The sequence below is a fragment of the Oenanthe melanoleuca genome, chromosome 18 (genome assembly GCF_029582105.1).
Source record: "Oenanthe melanoleuca isolate GR-GAL-2019-014 chromosome 18, OMel1.0, whole genome shotgun sequence".
Classification (NCBI taxonomy): domain Eukaryota; kingdom Metazoa; phylum Chordata; class Aves; order Passeriformes; family Muscicapidae; genus Oenanthe; species Oenanthe melanoleuca.
In genome coordinates this window covers 2,881,215-2,891,818 of record NC_079351.1, presented here as the reverse complement: position 1 = coordinate 2,891,818, position 10,604 = coordinate 2,881,215, and positions in this window count along the sequence as shown.

Below are 10,604 nucleotides of genomic sequence, written 5' to 3'. Positions count from 1 at the left end.
AGGTTTCTCCTGAAATGTCTTTGCTTTTACTCATCTGCTGGAACAGCAATCCACCGCCTGCATCACTTTTTAATCAAAAAGCAATAAAAAAGGAAATGTATTCAGGCTCTGTTCTGCCTCAGATCCATTCAGACAGAGCCAAGGAGAACACTTCCATCAACTGTTTTGGCAACTGTGACTGTTTTATTATTTCCTGCTTCTGAGAAATACTCAACGAACAGGAATCACTTCCTGCTGGAGGCCTATAAGGAAGTTCACAGGCCAATTCCTCCTCACATTTCAAAGCAAATCACAAACCCTTCCCTCTCTAGAGAGTCAGGAGGACAAGTGTCTATTTTCCAAAGCCCTTTTAGGAAGGATGATCTGATCACTGCAACACTGCTGCCTAAAAATTAATTGCTTCACCCAATCTCATCTTCCATAGAATTTCCAGAGCCAGCTCATGAGACCTCTCCATCAGCAACTATTGTGGGATAATTGCTTGCCATAATTTGATCAAAACCAGTTACCACTTTCCACTAATAAATGGACTTCATATTTATAAACTAAGAAACCAGGTTTTCCTAACTTATTTTTTTGATGCAATGTAAACTTTTTTTCCTCCCTTTGTCTGAGATCACCCACTGAGCTTAGTGTTGAAGCTCCCATTCTTAAGTTTGTCATGTTTTGATCAGTCTTGTGGTTTTCCAGATCCTACCACAAATTCATTCACAAAAAAAATAAAAAAATTAAAAAGCCTGTTTATTGTTCTTACTTCTGATTTGGCAACAATATACCTTATATGTTTCCAAAAAAAATAGAAAAATGTAGGCTGTGGTAACATAAATAGATACATATCTGTAACAAGCTGTCTTTTACCCCGGTGGTGGGGAGGTGGAAATAATTTTGTCTCAGCATCGAGAGAAAATTATTCTGCACCTTTCTGTGTCTTTTAGCATCTGTATTTACAGTCTCCACAACTTTATCCCTGTCTCTTTAGCTACACTGGTCCTCCCTTCTGCCCTTTTCCCCTCAAAGTTCCTCAGAGTGCAGGTTGGGAAGTCCTGGGTCACAAGACAGGCTTTATTATTAAATTATTCCATGTGACAGACAGCTTGTTTACACAGGCCAGTACAGGGGAAAAAAAGTCCCATGAGAGATGAAATGTCACAGAAAGAGTATTTCTGAAAAAATTCTGGGGAAAAGAAAAATGGTATCTCACAATAATGGACAATCTCCCAGGGATGAGATTGCAGTCCGTTGATATGTCCTAATCAGGAAGCTCCTCCTTCCCATTGTGACAGATAAATGATGCCATTATTTCAACCTGAGTTTCCTTGAAAGCCTTGCAAAACCCATTCCTCATGCAGAGAGCTTGTGCATTATCCTCACAGCAGCTCTCTGCAGAGTTGGAAATAAATGGCTGATCATATACAGAACATTGGTGTAAAATAGTTCTTTTCTATCAGAGTTATCAGAATACTGAGTGACAGCCCATTGCTTTCTTTTCCCATATCTCAGGAGTGTGAGGAGCATGGTAAAATCTCTCCCAGTTACAGAGCTGAATCAGAGCTTGATGCTGTCACACACTGAAGTGATGGGGGTCCTTTGGGATGTTTCCTGGATTTTGTCACTTTCCAGATTGTACAAACAAAAATTTCTGCCTCAGCTGGCATGTTTGCTGCTGTTGTTGTTGCTTTGCTGATTTTGTCCTTCCCACCAGCAATCATTCTGGAAAAATTTTGAATATCTCTTCCAAAAAGGAATTCACACTCTTTTGAGTGCATCAGAACAATTCTCTTGTGTAGGCAAACTTTCAGTCTTCAACTGTGTGCACAAAAAAAGGCAGAAAGACTGAGACTATGAATTACAAACAAAGCACTCAAACCATGTGGAAAAACAAACTGCTCTTGTACCAGCTAAACAAGGGAGCCTCTGTGATTTATTTAGAGAAACACGGGGCACAGGTTTGTAAGGAACAAAAGTGGGTTTGCCAGGGCCAGCTGACCCCTGGAATTCCTTGCCCAGAAGAACCAAACACATGGGACCTGGTGCAGGGTGTGAGTGTGGGCTCAGGCAGTGGAGGGGCCTGGGACAGACAGAAATTGGATGTCACAGGCCAAACACAGCCCACAGCTGGCTCAGAAAGCTCCCTGAATGGAAAATGCTCAGGAAGTGAGAGATTCTCTGGAGGAAGTGCCATGGTCCCTTTTCTCACTTCTCCCCAAGTGAGCACCTGTCAGAGACAAAGCCCTGGGTGGGTTCCTGCCTGAGCCACCACCCCCATCACCATCTCTAGGGCCTTCCTTTTTTCTTTAATGAAAAATAAAATTACTTTATCACTGCCAGCTGACAAAAATTACTCTCAAAAACCCGTTTTCCCCCAGTTTTTGCATTAGAGTGTAGCTATACATGGAGGGTTCATGTTTGGAGGTCAAGGCCCTCTGTAGGAGTGTCTAGAGGTGAGGTCTTGGCAAGCAGAACATTCACTGTCCTGGAACCTTCTTGTGACTCTGTTGGAACCTCCAAAGGGCTTTTCTGATGCTGAAGTGCCACAAAGAGTAAATGAGTTTGTGCTGCTGCATTGCTGGGACTCATCAGCTCCAGAATCCCAGTTTGTGGAGCAGCAGAGAGCTCCTGGCAGAGCAGGATGGCACCTGTGGGGTGAGCACAGGGCCAGGGAATCCCAAACCCCAGAGCCAGGGGCTGGAAAAGCTTCACAAGAGTCCAGCCTGTGAGTGATCCTCACCTGGATCCTCACTGAGTGCCACCTCCAGGCACTCCTTGGACACCTCCAGGGATGGAGACTCCAAACCTCCCTTTGCAGCCCCCTCCAACTCCTCACCATCCTTTCCATGAAGAGTTTTTTCCTGGTGTCCAACCTGAACTTGAGGCTGTGCTTTGTCTTCACTAGTGGAATTTCCCACCATTTTGATGTCAGCAGAAAGGTGTGGGCTATTTTATTTACCATATTCCCACGAATCTTCAATTGAAAGGGATGATTATTTTGCAAGAGTAGAATTTTGCCTTGTGAGGATGAATTGTAAATAGTTATTATGTATATCATACTTCAGCTCATTATTCCTGACAGGTCAATAGCATTTATCAGAGACACAAGAAATAGTAGCTTTCATGTTGCATTTTGTTTATTCTAGAGAATAAATGTAAGAGAAAAACAGATTTGTATCAGCTGGATTATCCAGGATATTCACTTCTTTCCCTGTGCCACCATTCTATTGTGACATGTTGACACAGGGAAAGCAGAATGCCATTTCCAGTGGTAAGATTTCCAATTATACCACGTCTGTCTGTGCTCTGCACAAGTGTTTACACTCCTGGAAACACTAATAATTGAAATGACAAGAGTTTGGCTGGACAAACACAGCTTTAAAACATTTGTTTAATTTAGAAGGACTGAGAAGTGACAACACTGACGCACAAAACAAGCTAACATTAATTTCAAAAAACATTTCCAAAGCTCAGAATGGTGAAAAATGAAGTGTGGAAAACCTCTGTGCCACAGAGAAAGAAGGAGAAGAAGGATTCTCTTTGTCAGCACTGAACATTCATTCAACTCCCCACTAGAATTTAATATAAGAGGAAAAAAAAAAAAAAGCAGAAACTGTAGAAACTGGTTTTGGTCTTTTAATACAATATTGTGGATTAATGACTGGTAAGATTAGCAAACTAATACATATCCTAACCAGGGAACATCTCCTCAGGTCACCCTAAGTCTCATGCTGCCACCCAGGTTCACAAGATATTGTGACCTCAACAGCCCAAAATTTCTATCCAGATGTAAATAAAATGATTGATTACTTACAGATTATTTACAGATTTCAACATGAATTGCATTTAAAATAGTTTTCTTCCATAAAATGTGAATTTAAAAATCCAACATCTCACCCACAATGGTGTTAAGAAGAAAAGAAAGACAACTCAGGGCATTCCATGTGAAAGTGCCAGTGGATTTTATTTCAATGTCTCATGCCTGTGAGACAAGAGCTGTGCAGATTGGTCTAAGAAGGTTTTGTACAGTGGTTGAACCAACTTTTACAGAGGAATAATCTCATTTAACTTGAATGTAGCCTGATAACCATGGGAAAAAAATATCCTTATCATTAATGACTACATGATTAGATGACATGAGGCAGAAAAATGAGATTTCTTTTTCTTAGAAATAATAGCAAAAAAAGAAACAAAATAAGCAGTGAACACACTTGTGCTTTCTGTGTATTTTCAACTTCTCTAATAAATATTTTTCACTTTCTAAAGTGCTCATGATCTGTTCTTTCCAAAACATCTGGACATCTTCTCCTTTCAAAACTTGAATTTATGAGAATGTCACTGATATCAGTCCTGGCAAGGCTGGAAGGATTGCAATTTTATTTCATTCCTGTTGCCAAAATGCTGGCAGCATCATTCTGTCTTCCTGGGCAACGAAAAAAATCTCCATGTGCAATGAATAAAGGAAAAATGACCTCTGATATTTATTTTTGTTATTTTTACAGAAGATTACAAAACAAATGCAAAACTCCAAGAAGAGCCTGGCTTGCTGATGGTGCAGATTGCACCACCAGAATCTGAATTTTTAGAGATAGACACACATGTGGAGATTGTCAAAGCAGCTGAGTCAAAGATTTCCAGATTGTCAAAGCCTTCTGGAAACCACAAGACAGAGCTGCATCTTCCCAAGAAACCAACACACCAAAAATGCACTTTAATAAAGTGAGCACTTTTAAAAGCATGTTTATTTCGTTGTCCAAAGAGGAACTGAGCCCTTCAGAAAATCTGATTGCAGTTATTGATACCAGCCCCTCCAAAATCTGCTTCCTCTCAGGAACGCATCCCCCTGGATTTATGGCTGCAGATTAGAGGCTGGCACAGAGGGAAATTAGTTTATTGAGATGTTCCTAATGGTCCCCAGCACAAAGCAGCATCCCCGTGGTACAGCACAAACCTGCAACAGGATCCAGAGACAGAACAATGCCACGAGCATCGGGCACAGCCTCACCCCAGGGCTGGAGGAGAAGCTCCAGCAGCAGCAAGACGTTTCTAGAAAAATTCTTAGCTCACCACAAACCCACAGCATTAGCTAAAGCCCACCTGGGTTTAAATATTCAAGAGCACTCTTAAATATCAGCTCATAAAATCAATGGTCTTCCCTCTGGATCCAACATTTTGTGCAGTGTTCAGTTCTGAGATTGTGTTTTTAAATTTTTCAGGCTTGTCAGTCAACAGTGAAATGAGGAATCTCCCTCTTTGGAGTAACTTGCTAAGAATAAAAGCAAGTATGTTTAAAAATAAGGAATTAGATAGAAATGTATAAAGATATATAAAGTAGATTTTATGCTATATATTATGTAATATACAATACATGTTATGTATTATAACATACTATGTATATTATATATTATATGTTATATGTTATATGTTATTTGTTATATGTTATATGTTATATGTTATATGTTATATGTTATATGTTATATATTATATTATAAATATTATATTATATTATATATATATATATATATATATATATATATATATACATAAGAATAAAACTCAGCCAACTGTTTGTGTAGATTAATAAAGATCTGGGGGGAAAAAACCCTAATATTGTAATTTTGTTAATTGCATATAAACTGATTCAAAGCACATATTAAAACACTGATAAAATCCCATTTTAAAAAGCCTCAAATGAAACCAGTGACAAGACTTGGACCAGCGTGGGAAGGGTTTGGGTTGGACCATAAGGGAGATCAGTATCCACTTTTTGATCCCACTGCACAGGAACTGAGTCACAACGAAGGTAGATTTAATCATCCGGAGCGCTCCGGGCTGGTGCCCAGGGAGAATTTCCCAGCTGATCCTGCGGTTTTACAGATCTCTGTATGGGGATGGGGCTGGCGATTGACTGAAGTCTCTGACAGGGCCTCCATCCCAGCCACGCCCTGCTGGGGTTTAACGGGGATGAATATCCCAAACAGCTTCCCCGGGGCTGATCCTCTTATCCGTCCCTGGGGAAGCCGCAGGGCGCAGGGAATGCAGCTGGTGGTGGCTGGGATGGCACAGTGGCACCGTGCCAGGGCAGGCTGGACTCAAATCCTCCCTCGGGGTCACGCCAGGGTGAGCCTGGCCAGGATCCTCTGCCGGAGCTCAGGGTGGGACAGTGGCACTGGCAGTTTGATGCTCTCGGTGTAAAGAGCTTTTCTGCAGCACAGAGAACCTGCAGCAGGTCCTGAGCACGCCCGACCTCTCAACAGCTGCTAAACAACATCACAACCACAGGCAATACACATACATACATAAAATAATTTAAAAATAGGTCATATGCTGCTGTCAGAGAAATCTGTGGCATTTGGCATAACAGAAAGTGGAAGAATAATGATGAAGAGAATGTTGAAATCTTTGTTGCAAGCTGCGAGAAGAGAAGCAGGTTGGTCTGAGCATGGAGAGCACCTGGCTCTGGGGCTTTTCTCTCTGATGGCTTCTCCCTGCAATGCACCGAGGGGAAGGCAAAAAGGTGGGACCAGCCCAAAAAAAGGAGAGAAAGTCAGAAAGTCAGTGCCTACATGCTGTGCTTTTACACTGGCATCTCAAAGTTGTCCTTTGCAGATCTGCTCCCTGCAGACTCAAACTCTCACACAGAACAATTTGCCCCCAGGGCTTCATAATTAGACATTCCTGAGGAAGAAATTGAACACAGGTTTTTTTAGACAGCATTTAGATAAATTTATCAGAGGAACAGACTGTTTCACAATATTTGGGTCACAGCAGAACTGTGAGAGAGATTCTCTGGGTTTTCTGAGCAGGAAGTGAGAAGGTGGAGAGGAGGAAGGAGCTGTAAAATGCTCTCTGGTTTTGTACACTGTGACTTTAATGTATGTGAAAACTGGAACACCTTCCTGCCTCTGCAGGAGAACACAGGCCTGCTGTCATCTGGAGCACTTGTTAGTGGCAGCCCTCTGGCATCTCAGATTCACACAGCAATGGGGATTTTAATACCCACAGTGGGTGCTTAAAGTGAGTTAAGATCCAGGACTAAAATCATAATTATTTTGCCAACTTCAGAAAAAAATTCAGACGTCAGTGGTAACTAGGAATGCAATTTACCCCTAAAGTTTGCTACTGAGTGAAAATAATATTTTTAAGAATTATATACTCACTGTTCACTTTTTCTGTGAACAAGACATTCTGTCAGGTCAGTATCTGTTACTGCATGTTTACCTCCAACATCAGAGAATCATTGAATGGTTTGGGTTGGAAGGGACCTTAAAGATCATCCTGTTCCAACCCCCTGCCATGGGATAACTTCCACTAGACAGGCAATGTAAAAATATAAATAATTTTTTATATATATATATATATATATGTAATATTTCACTGGATGGAAAATAGTACAGTTCAAGTGGATCCTGGTTTTTGGCTGCCTGAACTTGACAATCCAGTCACCAACAGGTGGAACAAAAGAAACAGTGGGAAAAGAGCTGGAATCTGAGTATCTGATCCTTATGGGAGAAGGATGAGGCTGCTGGTCCCACTGCAGCCCCAAAGCAGCTTTCCTGCCAGATGGAAATCTGCAGGGGCTGGCACACAGGGGTGGCTGCACTCAGACCTCTCCCAAATATTCAGTCTCAGCATCCCCAGTCAACACATTCCTGATGGTTTGAGAAACTGCTGCATCTCGACCTGTGTGTGGCATTTTGTGAAGAAAAGCCATAAAATCTTGAGAGCAGAGGGCAGTGCAGACCCAGCCCTCATGTCTGGCAGGACAGACCCCCAGCAGGTCTGTGGCAGGAGCAGAGTGACACATCCTGCAGTACCAGGAAAATGACAGCATCAGCCAGAGCAGCAGAACAACAGGTTAGAAGGAGGACAGCAGGTCTGGCTCATTAGCTGGGAACTGTTACCTCACTGACCTTCAGTCTGCCTGGTTCTTGAAAACTTCCTGCATAATAACTCCAGCAGAGACCAATTCCAGCCTGAAAGCCTTTGCTTATCTTATTATCTGTGTCCCAATTATTATAATGCCTTTTCCTACTGTCCTGACAGCTCTGGGTGTCAATGAACAATGCTGCTGCACAGATTGTTTTCATCATCAGTTTTGTTTTAGTTTTCTCTATATTTCCTCCTTATTTTTTGTTTTTACCTTCACTTTCAAGGCCTTTTCTGGCTTATCCTCTTCCTCTCTCCTGTTCCTTGCAGAAACCCCTCTGATCAACCAGCAATGCCAGTCTCCATCATTTCATTGCTGCCTTTTCAAACATCCCTTTTGATCTCTGCTTTGCTGCCCTTCACATTTCAGCTGGGCAGCACCACTTGTGCAAAGGCAGTTTGTTCACACCCTCCTGTGTGTTCCCTTCAGGCTGTGTTAGCACAACCCCAGGTGACAGTGACACTGCTGGGACACTGATGTGGCTCCCACCATGCTGGCTGATATCCCCTCAGAGTGCTCCTGCACTGCTTTCTCTGCTTGCAGCTGCCATTTCTTTCCTCAGGATATCACATTTTCTGGGGTACAGATCACCACTCCACTCTGGGTTTATGTGGTCTCTGATCAAACATAATTCTGCTTCATTCTTTGGTTAGCAGGAGCTGTGATACTAAATAGCTCACATGTGAAAGGAGTGGGCTGCACTCGATGGAAAATCAGCTGATGTACATAATTGCACACAATCACAATCACAGCAAGATCTGGGTTGTTTTTGCTCATGCCAAGGTGAATCCATACAATAAAAGTCACATTTTCATAGAATCAAAGAATCATAGAATCACAGAATGGTTTGGGTTGGAAGGGACCTTAAGGATCATCTCATGCACCCCCTGCCATGGCAGGGACACTTCCCCCTGTCCCAGGCTGCTCCAAGCCCCATCCAGCCTGGCCTTGGGCACTGCCAGGGGCAGCCACAGCTGCTCTGGGCACCTGTGCCAGGGCTTCCCCTCCCTCCCAGCCAGGAATTCCTGCCCAATATCCCATCTAACCCTGCCCTCTGGCAGTCTGAACCCATTCCCTGTGTCCTGTCCCTCCATCCCTCGTCCCCAGTCCCTCTCCAGATCCCCTGGAGCCCTTTCAGGCCCTGGAGGGGCTCTGAGCTCTCCCTGGATCCTTCTCCTCTCCAGGTGAGCACCCCCAGCTCTCCCAGCCTGGCTCCAGAGCAGAGGGGTTCCAGTCTCGAGATGAACTCAGTGTCCTTCTCCAGTTTCTGGAACATGCACAGTTATTTGTAACAAGCTTTCAGATGTTTCTTCTTGCAGAGAATACATTTTTCAAGAAGAGCCACAACACTGGCAGTTACTATGCACTTATATACATAAATCTTCATCCCCCTGTTCCTTTCCTATACAGTTTTAAGTCTCAGTTTTAAGAGCGGTAAAGTTTTCCCACACAAAATCCGTGTAAAATGAATGTGCAGGTAATTTAACTCTTTTTTCTCCCGTTTTTTAGTAAAGTTTAGTAAACTTTGGAATTTCCCGTCCAAGGCAGAGCGCGTTGCGCCCCCTGCTGCGCGCGGGGGGAACTGCCCCGAATTGTTCCCATCCATTCCCGGTGTTTTAAACACAGAGAAGGATAAACCCCAAATATCGGGCACGGCTGAGGAAGGATTTAAACCAGAGGCCATAAAGTTCATTAAACCAGCGTGCCTTGAAGGGAAAAGCTACTTGTGAAAGAGAGGAGGAAAAAGCAGGCTGTGACAAATGGAGAAATAACCAGATGTAAATACAGAAAATGAAGTCAATCTTTTTCTGTTGGTTTAGCAGAGGTACTTTGCCCTTCGGCACTGTGTATTTGGTAAATACTCTGAGCAGGACATTTACAGCGTTTTCTTTCTGAGAAGAATAGCGTGTTCCCAATTGTTTAATGTTATGGCTAAAATTCATGTTTCAAATGCAAACAGAGAAATTTCATAAAACAAAAATAAACAAACTATTGGAGATCCCAGCAGTAAGAGCTTGACATAACCCAACTTCTCTCAGAGCTTCAAATGTCCCTCACTCCCCCTCACAGGCTGTGAGTCAGCAGGGGAGGAGGATACTTAGATTAGAAACACCAAACTGTGGAACAATGATTACACAAATGTTATTTTGGTTGCTCTTCAGATGCTCCTGCAGTTAAAATCTGCTAAATTAGGAGAACTGCAGTGATCAGAACCTCAGCTGATACCTGTCGAGTTTGACTTGATGCCTCAAACTTGCAGAGCCACAACAAGGCTTTGTGCCACCCAGAAATCTGATTTATGACCCCCTTGTCACAAACAAGAACAGGAATCATCCTTTCATCCTTCCTGCAGTGCTGGCACTGAGCACAGCCTCTGCTGCCTTTGGTTAGCTGGTAATTGGAAGACAACAGGAATCAGATCAAACAGGGCCCTGAAGCCCCAACTTTCAGGGCAGATCATCATCGATGCAAATTGGCATGAGGTTGGTCCATCTCTGGGGGCACATTACAATACCAATGCCACTCCAAAACGGGTCATTTTGCCTTGAAATGATCTTGCTACAACTACCAGGACTCTTTGGTACACAGCAATGTCCACGCTCCAGTGACAAACACGAGCCTCAGAGTGACAGTTCTATTATTCAACCCAATTTTGCATTCCAAATATCCTGATCCTCTACAGATG